Source organism: Urocampus carinirostris, chromosome 7 (assembly GCF_059441175.1).
Source record: "Urocampus carinirostris isolate Australia breed hairy pipefish chromosome 7, RoL_Ucar_1.0, whole genome shotgun sequence".
Taxonomy (NCBI): domain Eukaryota; kingdom Metazoa; phylum Chordata; class Actinopteri; order Syngnathiformes; family Syngnathidae; genus Urocampus; species Urocampus carinirostris.
In genome coordinates, this window is record NC_142355.1 from 37,631,771 (window position 1) to 37,647,171 (window position 15,401).

General features: G+C 43.5%; 1 pseudogene across 1 annotated transcript; it reads left to right on the forward strand.

Annotated features, from left to right (window-relative positions):
* Positions 1-234: 234 nt before the first annotated feature.
* Positions 235-8,074, forward strand: LOC148363258 (uncharacterized; annotated as a pseudogene). Its single transcript, XR_015850959.1, has 5 exons — positions 235-279; positions 3,066-4,306; positions 6,180-6,372; positions 7,208-7,384; positions 8,022-8,074. The product of XR_015850959.1 is annotated as an uncharacterized LOC148363258 (transcript).
* Positions 8,075-15,401: the final 7,327 nt, after the last annotated feature.

Consider the following 15,401-nt stretch of genomic DNA (forward strand, 5'->3'; position numbering starts at 1 on the left):
GTTTGTGTGTGCGCGTGCGCGCGTGGAATGCTGGCCTCTGATTGGACGAGGAGAAAAACACAAGGGAGAAAGCAAAGTGAGAAAAGAGAGAGAGAGAAAGAAGGGAAGGAGCATGGTGATAAGAGGACGAAGCGCGGTAAGGCCCCGCCTCCCCTTTGCCCCGCCCCCTCTCCCTCCCGGACTATATATAGAGGGCGTCTCGCGCCGGCGCCTCATTGGTGCTCCAGAAGAAACTGAAAGACTTGGAAGGAAAGAAGGAGCGGCGGCGCCCCCTTCTGGGTGAGTGGCAACTTACCGCCACTAAACTTTTTGCATTTGAGCGTTTGGAGCGTGTCGTTTTAGGCAGCTTTGGTTTTCTCTCGCTCTTTAGTTTCTCTCCCTTCTCCTCCCCCCTTTTCTCTCTTCTCTTTCCGCCTTGCCACAATCTCTTTATCTTTCAGCAACACCCCCCCTACCCCGCCCACTTCTCCTTGTTTCCTTTCTCACTCTACCACACGGGTGTCAAACATGCGGCGTGCGAACAACTGGAACTGCATTTCTTTCTCTCTCATTTGCTCTGTCTAGTTTTTATTCACTCTCGCTCTCTCTTTTCTTTAACTTTCTCCTTTTCAGCTTCCCTCTTTACCTCTCTCACTCTTCTTTCTTATTTCTTCTCTCTCCCCCTTTTTATTTGTGTCTCACTCTCCCTTTAGCTCTTTCCTCTCTCCTTTCTGTCTTTCTCAATCTTTCTCTCCCTCTTACTCTCTTTCACTCATTCTGTCTCTTTATCTCCTTCTGTCTTTTTCACTGTTTTTCTCTCTCTCTCTCTTTCCTTTCACTTTTGTTCATAGGCTTTCTCTTTCTCGCTTTTCTCTTACTATCTTTCTCTCTTTGTCGTCATCTCTTTATCTCACTCCTCTCTTTCCACTCTTTTCCCCTCTCTGTCCTTTTTGCTTCTCTTTCTTTGGTGTCCCTCCCTCCCCTCGTGCTTCCCCCTTTTCTCTCTTCTCTTTCCGCCTTGCCCAAATGTCTTTATCTTTCAACCTCAACGAACCCCCCCCACCCCCCCACACACTTCTCTTTTTTCCTTTCTCACTCTACCACATGCTTTGGAACACACACCCTCCCACGCCCTCTTTCTTTTCTTTCTCTTTCTCTTTCTTTTCTTCTTACACACGATCGTTGAAAACGATTATTGTGACGTCCGGGTGTATTTTTTTCTTTCTTTTCTTATGCAATTCTTATTTCTTCAGAAAATATTGTTCTCGGTTGCCATTTTTTTACGACAGATTTGTTGGGCTTGTACACCTTTTTTTTTAAATCGGGCAAATGCAAACACTTTTAAAAGACTTTAAAGGCCAATTTTCAATTTTGTCAGTACCAGAAAAAGAAGAGATCCAATGTCTATCCAAAGAACAGGGGCCTAAACCTTAGTTTCAACCCCTAAGCTTATTTCGGAAGCCTAAAAGTGGTTTAAGACCCTAACTTCCAGCCGAAACTCTACTTCCTAACCTCAAATGTGCTGCAACATTAGCATTAGCGACTAGCAGCCGCACCAGCAATTCCGGCATGAATAGTTAAGGTCTGTGACGCCAGCATAAGCCGCTTCCTGATTGGGCCTTAACTACCAAAGTGTAAAAGAAAAATGTAATATGTAAATCGATCTGTGATGAAGGAATCCGTCATCTGCATGAGGAGCACTTAAAGCAACGGTGCCCCCTATTGGTCAAAACTTTCACTTGTTAAAAAAACAACACTATTGAATGAAATAGGAAGCAAATGTACATCAACTATTTTCTAAATAAAATTTATCAAACACACCAAGAAGCTCGTTTGAAAGGTGGCTCATTTTATTGTCAGGCATCTTGCTACCCCCAAAATAGTTTCTATGTTCTTTTGATTTTTTCTTTCTTTTCTTTTATCCCCTTTACCTTTTTTCATTTTTTTTCTCCTCTTTTTAAAAGTAATATGTTTTGTTTTATTCACTTTGAGTCTTTCTTTGTGCTGCGTAGCACTCATTTTTTGGTTGCACGAAACTCAAACAGTACAGCGACATCTAGTGGTCGGATAATATGCACTGTCCCTTTGATTTTCATATGAAGGCGGTATCGGTCCCCCGCTTTATAGCAAGACAGCTGTTAGCGTCGCTTGATCGCTAGCGGAAAACCTCCCGCGCGGAGATGACTGCGCAAGCTAGCATCAACCGTCTGGTCAAAGAAGGACTACGAGGAAGTGGGGCTCAAGTCCACTTCCTGTTGGCTTCCCGGCATTCTTCTTTAGCCTTTTCTCTTCGTCCGGGAAGGAAGACCGGCGCTACACGTATTTAGCGTCGAATTTTGGGTGCAGAAACCTCAAAATGGCTCTCTCGGATAATTCTGGGGGATCAGGGGCCACATGCTAGGATAAAATGTCTCATAGGGGACACACTACCTTTTTAGAGAGACAGAATAACCAAATATGAAAGAAAGAAAAAGGGGGTGAGAGAAAGGGAAAAAGAAAGAAACAAAGAAAAGCAAGAAATGAAGAAAGAGGAAGCAAAAGAAATAAAGAAAAAAAAGAGAGACAAAGAGCAGGAGAGAAAGGAGGAAAGAAAGAGAGAGTGTGAGAAAAAGACAAAAAGAAAGAGAAGAGGAATAGCTAGAAAGAGGAAAGAGAAAGCGAGAAAGAAAAACCAGTAAGATAGGGTAAATAAGCGAGACCCCAAAAAAGAAAGAGACGAAGTGAAAGGAAGAAAGCGTTAAATAAATACATCCTCGGCCAGGCTTTGGCGACAACAAGTAAACATTTAAAAGGGCAGTTTATTTTTCTCTTGTGCTTCTCTCCGCATCTTCTCGCAGACCGGTATCAATCTGTTGGGGGGCCTGGTCTGTCCGGCGGGCCACACATTTGACACCCCTACTCTGACCCTAATCCCTTACCCTCTAACCCGACCTCCTCCCACTCATCGTTGGCAAAACTTGATGAGAGGAAAAAGGGGAAACGCGAAAAAGGATTTTTGCTCGAGTTGCGTTTTGAAACAACACAAAATGACGAGAATGAAGCCTTCTGGTTCCGCTTCCCCGTTTACTCTTCCTTCTTTCCGGCAGAAGGCGTCCCGATGCTGCAGACCAAAGTTCCGGAAGGCCCGATGGAGTCGGGAACCCAAACCGAACCCGTTGTGGTTCTCTCCTTGGCTCAAGCCGCCGTGCTCGGACTCGTTGCCCGAAATCCCCTTTTCGGGGCCCCAGATGGGATCCGCGACCCGGAGTCCAAAGGGACTCCGCCCGGGTACGAGTTTATCGGCGCTAACGGGGACTACCTGCCCGAACCCGCGGGGGATCCCCGGCCCGGCCGAGGGGGGCGGCCCACGAAAACGGAAAGTTTCCAAGTGAAAGGGGAACCGATCGAGTCTGAGACCGGTCAGGACGGGGAACCCAACATGTACGGGAAGGGTAGCCGGTTTGACGGAGGTCCCTGGGTACTGCCGGAAGGGGAACGACCGACACAAGACGGAGAAGAGTACTCGAATGGTGTGAGGAAGGTGGAAGACCTGGTGGTGGTGGTCCGAGAACCAGAAGAGCAGGCCCTGAATCTCAAGACAGGCGCAGAACTGCATCGGGAATCCGGCGGCGAGTTCGAGACCGACCGGCAGGCGGCGTGGTCGGACCCCGAAGGCCTCGCTCGGCGGATGCAGATGGACCGTCTGGACATCAACGTCCAGATTGACGAGTCCTACTGCGTGGACGTGGGAGAAGGTCTCAAACGTTGGAAGTGCCGCCTGTGCCATAAGTCCTACACCTCCAAGTACAACCTGGTCACGCACATCCTGGGCCACAACGGAATCAAACCCCACCGATGCCCCCATTGCGAAAAACTCTTCAAGCAACCCAGTCACCTGCAGACCCACCTGCTGACCCACCAGGGAACCCGACCCCACAAGTGCCGGGTCTGCCACAAGGCCTTCACCCAGACCAGTCACCTCAAGCGTCACATGCTGCAGCACAGCGACGTCAAACCCTACAGTTGCCGGTTCTGCGCCCGAGGATTCGCCTACCCCAGCGAACTGCGGGCCCACCAGGACAAGCACCGGGACGGCCGCTGCCACGTCTGCGCCCAGTGCGGATTGGAACTGCCCACTTATGCCCACCTGAAGCGTCACCTGGCCGCGCACCGGGGCGGCTCTGCGCCCGCCTTCGCCTGCGACCGTTGCCCCAAGACCTTCGCCTACCGGAGTCAGCTTCAGAACCACCTGATGAAGCACCAGAACGTGAGACCCTACCTTTGTACCGAATGCGGTCTGGAGTTTGTTCAGGTCCACCACCTGCGCCAACACGCCCTCACCCACAAGGTACGGCTTAAATACGGTGATTTATTCGCATACGCCGTCGATTCGTTCCCAAGTCGAGCTCGAGTCTCGATCCCGTAAGAAATAACCGAAGAGCGATTCGTCATTTCCTGGATCGGGCTCGCACCTCCAAGTTCTTGCGTCTCAGATGAATTTCGAATAAGAAATAACTGAAAGCAAATGGTTTGTTCCTGGATCGGGCTCGCGTCACGATCCCGTCAGAAATAACTGAAGAGTGATTTGTCATTTCCCGGATCGGGCTCGTACCTCGAAGTTCTCGCGTCTTTGATAGAATTCCCAATAAGAAATAACTGAAAGCAAATGGTTTGTTCCTGGATCGGACTCGCGTCTCGATCCCGTCAGAAATAACCGAAGAACGATTCGTCATTTCCTGGATCGGGCTCGTACCTCGAAGTTCATGCTTCTTAAATGAATTTCGAATAAGAAATACCGTAAATTCCGGACTATAGAGCGCACCTGATTATAAGCCGCACCCGTCACCTTTTAAGAGGAAAACTGTTTCTATACTTACACAAGCCGTACCTGTGTATAAGCCGCATGCGCTCACATTAAAACATGTAACACAATCACAAAATTAACCCAAACCCGACTTTCCCGCGTTTGTAACTGAATATAAAGTACACAGTCCAAATAAACCTTAGTCGGTTACATTAACGGAAGATGATACCGGTACTTAAGGTTTGATGCAGACCCGCAGAGTCCAGGTCCGTTGAAAGTAATCCAAGGAAAAAAAGTCTATATTTCCAAAGGTAAGGGTGGGAAAAATATATATCCACTATAGTCCGCCGCGACAACAGGTCTCACTCACCTTTACTCCACTTCCCGTCAGCCCGCGTTTGCTCCGCCTCTCTTTTTTAATTCGCAAAACATATCAGAATAAGTGTCTCAAATAAATACATTACAAAAATATACAGGTGAAAATACATATTCTACATGGGTTACACATATTTACAAAGAAAGACGGTACACCGAGAGAGTTTTCAAAGCTTTAATGATAATATTATAACTGTCATCCCAAACCGTGACTGTGACAGGTAGCAACACGCTACTAGTAACACGCTCGCAAAACAGTAAACGTGTCTGTTAAAATAATATACCGCACTTTTTAAAATCATGGTAAACCGTCCGCATCTTCCTCCTTGTAAATGACGCCATCAAAGTCTTCTTCCTCAGTATCGGAAAGAAACTTTGTCGTATAGACGTCGTCCCACGCTCCCTCATTCCAAATCGTAACCCAAATCACGCTAGCAACACGTTCGCATTGTAATGTTTACGTGCTATAGCTCTGTTTCCTTCTATATCGGATTGCTCGATTGCTTTTAGCCTGAAAGCTGCGTCATGTGCCTTTCTTTTTGCAATTTGCATGATGAGGGTAAGTTTACGCTAATTTAATTTGTGCATAAGCATAAGAAGTTGCAGTCTTCCTCGGCGCATATATTCCAGCGGTCTAAATCTTACCTTTTGTCCTCGAGCGCCGCTGGCAGCCGTTAGAAAAATTACATAATTGGCCGCATCACTGAATAAGCCGCAGGTTGAACGTTTGGGAAAAAAGTAGCGGCTTATAGTCCGGAATTTACGGTAACTGAAAGCAAGTCCAAAGTCATTCGAGCTGCTTGGGGGCCACGTGCTAGAAAAAAAAGATGCAGATGTTGAACTAGTAGAGAAAAGAGAGATCGATGAAAAAGAGCCCTAGAGAGAGAATGAAAGAGGGAGGGGAGGATGAGCGAGAAAGAAAGAAAAAGAAGAGAGACAGTGATGTGGAAAAGAGAAAATGAGAGAAAAATGAAAAAGGAAGAGAAAGGCAGAAAAGAGAGCGAATGAAAGAAAAAGACGTGCGAACGTGCTTTGATTTCAGGGCAGGAAGGAGTTCAAATGCCAAGCGTGCGGCAGGGAATTCACCTTGTCGGCCAACCTGAAGCGCCACCTTGCTGATCCATGCCAGCGTTCGCCCCTTCAGCTGCCATCTTTGCCCAAAGACTTTTGTGCAGAAGCAAACACTCAAGACCCACATGATTGTGCACCTGCCCGTCAAGCCCTTTAAGTGCAAGGTGAGTGCTGAGGCCCCCGCCCAGAAAACAGAATGTGAGAATGTGCAAGAGAGAGAGAGAATAAGAAAGAGAGAGAAAGAATAAGATAGATAGAGAGAGAGAGAGAGAGAGAGAGAGAGAGAGAGAGAGAGAGAGAGAGAGAGAGAGAGAGAGAGAGAGAGAGAGAGAGAGAGAGAGAGAGAGAGAGAGAGAGAGAGAGAGAGAGAGAGAGAGAGAGAGAGAGAGAGAGAGAGAGAGAAAAACGCCAAACAGCGCCATGTTTGTTTGTTTCTTGATCATGTTTCGGTCAGTTATTTTGGTCATGGTTTTGTACAGTCCTCTCCTGTTCTCCTTGCAAGTTGGAAATCTATGGATATTTTCCATCCTTATTTGAAGTGTTCCCTAAAGCTTTAGACATTTTTTTAAAATCTAATTTTATTCAAATTTTGGTAGTTCTTGGGGCTGTCTTTGGATCAGTTTTTCATTTGGGGTAGGTTTTTGGGGGGGTAATCTTCCGACCAATTTTTGTTGTTTTTTTTTTTTGTCTTTTTTTTGGGATCTTTTATGATTATTTTTGTTCATATTTTAGTTGTTTTTTTCTGATTTGGTCTGTTTTTGGTCAATATCTGCTTGTTTTCTAGTCCATTTTTGGTTATGTTTTTGTATCGTTATTTTTTGCCACATTTTGATATTTTCCTAATCACTTTTGGACATACGTCAAATATTTTTGGGCGCGTCATATTTGTTGTGGTTGTTTTTGGCAAATGGCGTTCTGCACCCAATGGCGTGCAAGCCCAATTCCTCAGGCCAATGGGAGGCGGTGTTCTAAGTCGGTCATTTTTCTTTTGTTTTCCAGGTGTGCGGCAAGTCTTTCAACCGCATGTACAACCTTTTGGGACACATGCATCTGCACGCCGGCAGCAAGCCTTCAAATGTCCTCTGTGCAGCAGCAAGTTTAACCTCAAGGGCAACCTCAGCCGGCACGTCAAGGTCAAACACGCCGTCCTCCAGACAGACATCCACCACGCTAGCGGTGAGGAGCCTTCACTACGTTTCCAGCATCCCTTGTGCCCTCTTCTATGTAATGTGGAACGATCTTGATACCTTCAATTGATGCATCATAAACGATGCTAACGGTATTAGTTAGATAGAGAGATACTTTATTCATCCTCGTGGTGTTGAAAAATAAATAATAAAAGATATAGAATACAAAAATAGTCAATATAACGTGTTTAGAGTATTTAAATAGTGCTACATTAAATACACACTGTAATAAAAATAGGGTAATATGCAAATGTGGGGGTGGGGTTTAATGTGGGCTTTTACTCCCCCGGGTGGGGTTAAAGAGCCTCATGGCATGAGGAAGAAATTAGGGGAATACATAAAGAGACCTTGTTGATGGGCGCCACCACGCTGCACTTGCCCAAGACACACCACAGGAAATCCGTTATTAGCCATGATTCTAGCCGGAGAGCCCATAGAGATGGCATACGATGCAAAAACCTTCAAACCATGAACAGTCCTCTCGTGTAGTCTTATTCGGGTGATCCAAAATGTTGACAGGGGCCATAACTGACCCCAGGGGAAAAAAAAGATGGAACATGTGTGGAGCGCCTCCATCAGCCCTTTGTTTTCACCACGGCATCTTGAATACTCCTATTTTCTTTCAGAAACGCAAGGACAGACGCCGTACTCGGAAGACGACTTCCCTTTCGGCCAATGAGGACACCGGGAGCGCCTCGACCCCGCCAAGATGACTGCCGTGGGGTATTACGCCAGGCAACCACACGGGGGCGTGATTTAGCTAAACCAAAAGACTGGAAACGCCACACGTGGTTTTACATTTTAGGCACTGGATTGAAGACTTCTGTTCTAGTATGGTTATACTTCATTTGACATATTAGACGACAATTTTTTTTTCTAGCGTGGTTTTAACCTCGTACAAAAAAACGCATTGTCCACTGAGACGTATCGGCTACGCTTGCATGCGGGAAAAAACGATTGGACCGTTTCTGGAGCCATCTCGACCAATGCCAAGATCTCAATTCTAGCGAGTAACACTTCAAGGGACAGTGTGACTCGTTGAATGCCTCCTAGTGGTAAAAACACATGAGTCAATAGCGTCACTTTAGTATGTTAAACAATGTAGCGGCTGATGCTAGCATTAGGGACACGATTGCTAGTCGCTAATGCTAGTGTATTTATATTCGAGAGACATCGAGCGATGTTCAGCTCCCTCTAGTGGTAAAAACTATTTAGCTAATAGCAGGGCTTCTGCAGCCGGCGGCATTTCCTATGCTTAAAGGCTTAGCAGCTAATGCTAGCATTATGGACACGATTGATACATTGAAGGGGAAGTGTGCATTGTTTAACGCCTCCTAGTGGTAAAACCAATCTGGGCTATTAAAATTGATTCCCAATATGATTACGATATTTTTTTGTTTACTAGTTTTAGTAAAATCAGACTGAAAATAAAGACAATTCCACTAAAGATATGAGGCAAAAGCAAAATATGATTTCCCTAAAATAATACATATAAAACTCCGTTCTAAAATGTGAAACTATTCTAAATGAACATATTTTAAAAACAATTTTAATAAGTAGTTTTCTTAAAATCAAACAGATAGAGGAATAAAATGGATTATTAGGCCAAGTAAAATAAAAATAGTATAAAATTGATCTTCGGTCACTTGAGGCACCTTGTGCTTAGTAGCGTTCATTTTTGGTTGTGCAACACAATTAAGCTATCCAATTTTGCACACTGTCCCTTTAAAATGTGGAACAATAATTAAGTACTCAAATGAGGCAAATTCACCCTTTTTTATTAAAGTCGTTGAAATTGTAGTGGGTTTTTTTGGGTTTAAGGATGAGCTTTGTTATACAATTTGCGATATGTAAATCGTAAGTGTTTACATTTCATCTGCACTTAAACGTTCATTAAATCAAAAGTAAAATGTAAGATTTAAAAGAAAAAAGACATTTGAGAAATTTGGAACCCTCCAATTTGTTACTGCGCTACATGATTAATTTAAAAAAAAACACCAAAATGGTCTGCATTTTTATAGAGCGCTTTTCAGGTCAATGAAGATTTCATCCCGTTTCGAGTGTCACCTAACCTTATAAACGCCGCCGCATTTTGGGTCGGGTCCGAGTGAGTTAGTGCTTTAATAATCCACAATCCACCGAGTTAATTTGTCCTCCATCTCATCGTTTTTCACCTCCGTTATCTTATGTCAGTTGAATCCACCTGCTGTGACGCATCTCCATTCCTAACTCCGATTAGTCACCCGTGGCAAATAAGTTGATATCAATGCAAAAATAGAGAAATTTGCCCATTTTCAAGTAGAAATGAGCAAGTAATTGAAGTCAAAGTTTTTAAAGGAGAAAAGACATAATCAAAAGAGGCAACATGGCAATTTTAATCATCTTTAAAGATATCATTAAAATACGACCATGAGCAAAAGATCTAAAAGTCAATACGACATCTAGTGGTGAAAATACATATTGCCCCTTATCAAATGGCTTACACTTATTTACTTGCGTTGAAATAATAAATTGAAATAAATATGTGCATAAAGATCCAAGATTACAAATAAGTTATAAGTCAAGTCTGGTTTATTTGTATAGCCCTTGATCACAAGGTGTCTCTAAGGGCTGCACAGACCACAGATTATTGCAAACTACAGACTACTAAAACCTACATGAGGGCAAGGAAAAACTCAAAAACCTCAGCATGAGGAAATGTATTGCGGCAGCTGGGGCGATCATGCAGGAAACCAACATGGTGGACCATGGGGAGACCAACAAAAACAGACAGTTCGATTAAAACAAAGCATCGCGAGGGACCACAGTGTTAATTCAATGTGATCTCTGCCCAGTGCTCTGGATGTCAAAGTGAAGAAATTCAATGAAATGTGGGTAAAATGTGGGAGTAACTGACTGTGAACCAGTCAGAATGAAGAACACATTGCACAATGAAAATCTGCAATGTAGCGAGCGAAACCGTGAAAATAAACCAAATAAGTAAAAATAAAAATATTAGAAACTAAAATAAGCGATATTTTGTGACCATGTGATACGATAATTTTTTTGCAATGAAAGTATAATGCCGTATAATCACAATAACAAAACGACAGACGATATATTCTGTGTATTTTTTTGCTGTGTGATTGTTAAATACCTTGTACGATGAAAAAGAAAAGCAACATTTTCTGACAAGGGGTGGAAGATAAGCCCCAATATTTTGAACCACGCGTTCAAAACGTAAATGAGATGAAAATCCATCTTTGGCACCGAATGAGTTCATCTTCTGCCGGGCCGTCTCGTCGCCTTTCTAACCCGCCCGGGTGAAGCACATCGACTTCAAATCAAACGCACCCTTCCGTTAACTTCCGATGCGCCAGTAAAAGTGACACAACTCGTCTTTAGTTTGTATTCCCCGTGACTTCCCCTTCCAAAAGAACACAGTTGTCCTTCAAATGTATTTTTATACTCAAATATTTGTTTAATAAGGTCTCGCTAGAGTCAGCGTGTGCAAATTCAATGCTAGGTTTTGGTAGCAACAGCCCAAGTTAGTATTTTCTTTCTACTCAAATGTCACTGGAACAAATATTATTGTACAGAATGTAGGTTTTGTTGCAAGTGCTACTCAGACCTTTTGATTGTCATTAAAATGTCAAGATGAAGAGAAATTTGGCTCCGTTACCAAAGAATTCTGTTCCGGATCATCCCCAAATTGTTGGGGTCTTGAAATATTAAGAAGGGACCATTAAGGGAATCTAGTATGAAGAACTGCCCTGATACGTCAAAAAAAATGGAATATTGATATGCTGCCAAAGGTTTAGCAGGAAAACAACCAAACTGTCCATATTTGTAATGTCCATCACGACGTTCGAATAAAAAAGGTAATGAAATGGTTGTCGTTGATGACTTGCAAGGGAAAATGTTCTTAATAGAGAAAATAACCCCCCCAAAACACAGTTTGCCTAATGGTTTAGATAGATACTTTATTCATCCCCGTAGGGAAATTCGATTTTCGTCGTTTATTAACAGATCAACAGGATGGCCTCGTGGTGTCGTGTTGTAGTTTAGCGACAGGCCAAAAGTTCGACGTCCCTGCAGCAGATGGAAATCTTTGTGCCCAGGGTTACACCACCTCGTGTTCACGTAGATAGCGAGACCACCTCCTCTCCGCTTCCCGCAGGCTTTTGTGTCTCTGTCGGTTCTAACAGCGCTGATGCCGCATAGCTCCACGTTAGCGTCCGGGGTGCTAGACGTGAGCCACGTTTCCGTAAAACACAGCAAAGTCCCTGTATGCTTTGATGTTTTTCACTTGCACAGCTAGTTCGTCAGTCTTATTGGGTAGAGTTTACATTTACCATGATTATGGACGGTACTGAAGGCTTATAACACTGCTAGCCGCTTAGCCTTCACCTTAGCTCCAGCTCTGCATCCACAATAGAGCCCCCTCATCACGCCGGCACAAGAATTCTTCAGGGCAAGGAGTTGATTCTTCGAATAAACGCATTTTCGTGTATTAAAACCCATAACCATAGGATAGAAAGTAATCCAAAGTGTGGTTGTCAAATGACGAAAAACACAGAAGATGGAAGCAGACAATAAAAACAATAAATCAGAAAAAGAGCGAAATCACACGGAGCTGCTGGAAAGGCTGCCGCAGAATCTCCAGTTTCGAGGTTAGAAAACAATAAAGTGTACATTGAAGGGCCATATAATGGAAATGGTACGACTCTATATGGTTATGGAAGCCTAGAATGTTTGTCAAGATGTTGTATTCACTATACTAAGATATCCTTTTTTTTTGGTGCCTGGGGGCAAAAATGGACCTGCTAACAAGGTGCTGATTCCCAAAACCACACGATACTCATTTGACAAGTTCATAGTCTTAAACAACGCAGAAGATTCAAACCAAATTGGTGTCTCAAGAATTCGTCATGCTTTTCCACTGCGTTTATAAAATACTTCGAAAGCTTGCTTTATACTGCCCCCACGTGGACATCGCGTGCAAAACAAATGAACGCGATTCAAAAGACACCCGCGCCCCATCCCAAAATAGTCTTGAAATGGTTGGGAAAAAAGAAGGTATTTTTCGAGACATTAAAAAGACGAATGTGATCCTCGTTATATGGATTTAAACCACCAAATTCCTTAACATTTATTTCAGGGCTCAATGGTGCCTCAAGAGTAGCCCGGATTTGATAGATACTTTATTCTTCCCAATAGGAAAATTCACACTTCCAGCAGTATCCTTGAGTTGAAAAATAAAATAAAAGAAAGAATACAAAAATACCCAATTTGACATGTTGATATAGAGTATTTTAATAGTGCTACGGAAAATACACACTGTAATAAAAAGGGTAATATGCAAAAGTGGGCTTTTACTCCCCCGGGTGGAGTTAAAGAGCCTCATGGCATGAGGAAAAAATGGTCTCCTCAGTCTGTCCGTGGCACAATAGTCAGAACACAAACCGAAAACATGTCCATATCAGGGCTGAATCGGGACTAAAAGGGACTAGATCAGCTGAGGCAACGATCAGTCATCCAAAAGAACTGAAACACACCTGAGGTTCTGTGGAAATTGAATTGGTCGATAGAAGGTCTTTTTCAGGACATTGAAAAGACGACTTTGAGGGTTTTCATTTTGACCTCTTAAGACCAGATCGAAAACAAAAAAAAATTGGATTATTTCTAGATCCTCTGAAGACGACCTTAATTTCTATTGTGGGTTAAATTGAGCCCAAATCTGACGGTCGGTTGAGGCTGGAAGTGCACAACGAAAAAGGGTCTTAAAAAAAGAGAATCCATCCAAACAGGTCCAAATTGCTTGACGATGTGCTTCACACTTTTCCCTTTTACACAGCAACTAACCGATAGCAGCGTCAGCCCTGCAAAGCAACTACCTGCTATCGAAGGCATTAGGGATTCAGTGTCTTGCCCCAGGACACTTCGACATATAAGACTGAGAACCCGGGAGTCGAACCTGCGACCTCTTGATCTACCTACCTGAGCCAATGCTGCTCCCATTAGTGCCGTTGAGATCTTACCATCTACAATCTTCTTCTGTTTACCTGACTGCCCATTTTGCACATCTGGTTAGCTGCTACTGTTGCACTCTTTGCACTATTGTATAATACTATACATGGCCATAATTATTTAGTATATTATTAGTACTTCAAGGGCAGCACGGCGGCGCAGTGGTTAGCGCTTGTGCGGCACAGTTCATGTCATGGGAACCTGTCGTGGGTTCAAATCCAGCTCCAGACTTCCTGTGCGGAGTTTGTATGTTCTCCCCGTGCTTGCGTGGGTTTCCTCCGGGCACTCCGGTTTCCTCCCACGTTCCAAAAACATGCATTTCAGGTGAATTGGCCGGTCCAAATTGTCCATAGGTGTGAATGAGCGAATGAGTTGTCTGTCCCTGTGTGCCCTGCGATTGGCTGGCAACCAGTTCAGGGTGTCCCCTGCCCACTGCCCAGAGATGGCTGGGATGGGCTCCAGCCCCCCCGCGACCCTAATGAGGATAAGCGGTACGGCTAATGAGATGAGGTAGTACTTCAATACTCCAACTCAATATAACATTTTATTTATATCTGCACATTTAAGGAAACTGTGCGGGTCAGATGTATCGACATTTCGTTCTGTATACACGTGTACTAGGATGACAATAAAGTATATCTGAATCTGAATCAGTCGGCTGGTAAATATGGACATAAAATCCACCATTCTGCCTCGACAATGCACGCAGTTTCAGGCCATTAAACAGATGCTAGGGGGCGGGGGAGGCGGCGATGACACTGTACAAACTAACGCCAGCTGCCGTTAATCACTCGGGAAGAAGAAATACGATGGCCAAACAAAGCCACGAGAGAGCAGATTTGGCATTTTAAACAGACTTGTAATTTTCTTCTTTTAATCCTATTAAAGTCAGACTGTTGAGTAACATGAGTAACAATTTCAAGCATTTATAAGCACTTCTCCCAAAATTCAAGCACATTTCAAACCTTGAAAACACAAAAATTAAAATTCATCCTTCAAGATGAAATGGCACACAAGAAAGCTGCCATGTCACTGGGGTCAGGGTGACACAACACACTCTTCTGTTCAATAGCAGGGCCCGACAGCTTTCACTGGTTTACCCCTGCAGCATCATACGGTGCCATGCCCATCCCTTAGAACGGGTCCAAACATCCCACTATCCTTTTACAACACCCAGTGTTCTCATTTGCCCGCGTCCTAGATGCATCATATTTGCTGGGGACGCATAGTGTCAAATTAACGTGCGTCCCCGGGACGCGACTTCTTTGACACAAAATTGTCAATATTAACCGATTACATTTTTTTTTTAAACACAGATTTACTGCACCCCAAACTTTTCGTCAGGCAGATCCGCCATTGTTGTTTTTGTCTCGCGGTTCGAGTTTTTGTCTTCACGCCGATCTCGGCAAACGAGATCTTGTTGCTTCGAGATTACATCATTTTTGTGGTGGTCGTCGTCGAGGGAAGGTGAAAAATCAACCCAAAATTGGTAATTTCTTCAGTGTCAGTCATAAGTCTAAACATAATGCAGAAAGTGATAACAACGGCAATAATTCCGACACGAAAAAAGGGCGGAGAAATTCTTCGAAAGATCGCGGAGACAAGGAAAACATGTGTGTTGAAGCGAACGATTCGACGAAAGAAAATAATCAAAAGAATGCTACTAGCAAGAAAAAGACTTTTCTGCCAAAATGGATTAAATTATATTCCTGGTTACGCTATGAGGAGGATGATAATGGATTGGACCTCGAGAAGGAATTACAACTGTGGCAGGACAGCAAACCACGAAGAATATATGAACTGAAAAATCTGAAGTGTTAACTGCTTTGTATTACCAATTAACTAATGATTAAAACAGCATAAATATATAGATGAATATTTCAGCAAGATTATTTCGTATAATGTACAATATTGTGAACTGAAAAATCTGAAGTGATAACTGCTTTGTATTACCAATTAACTGTGATGATTAAAACTGAATAAAAATAGATTAATAT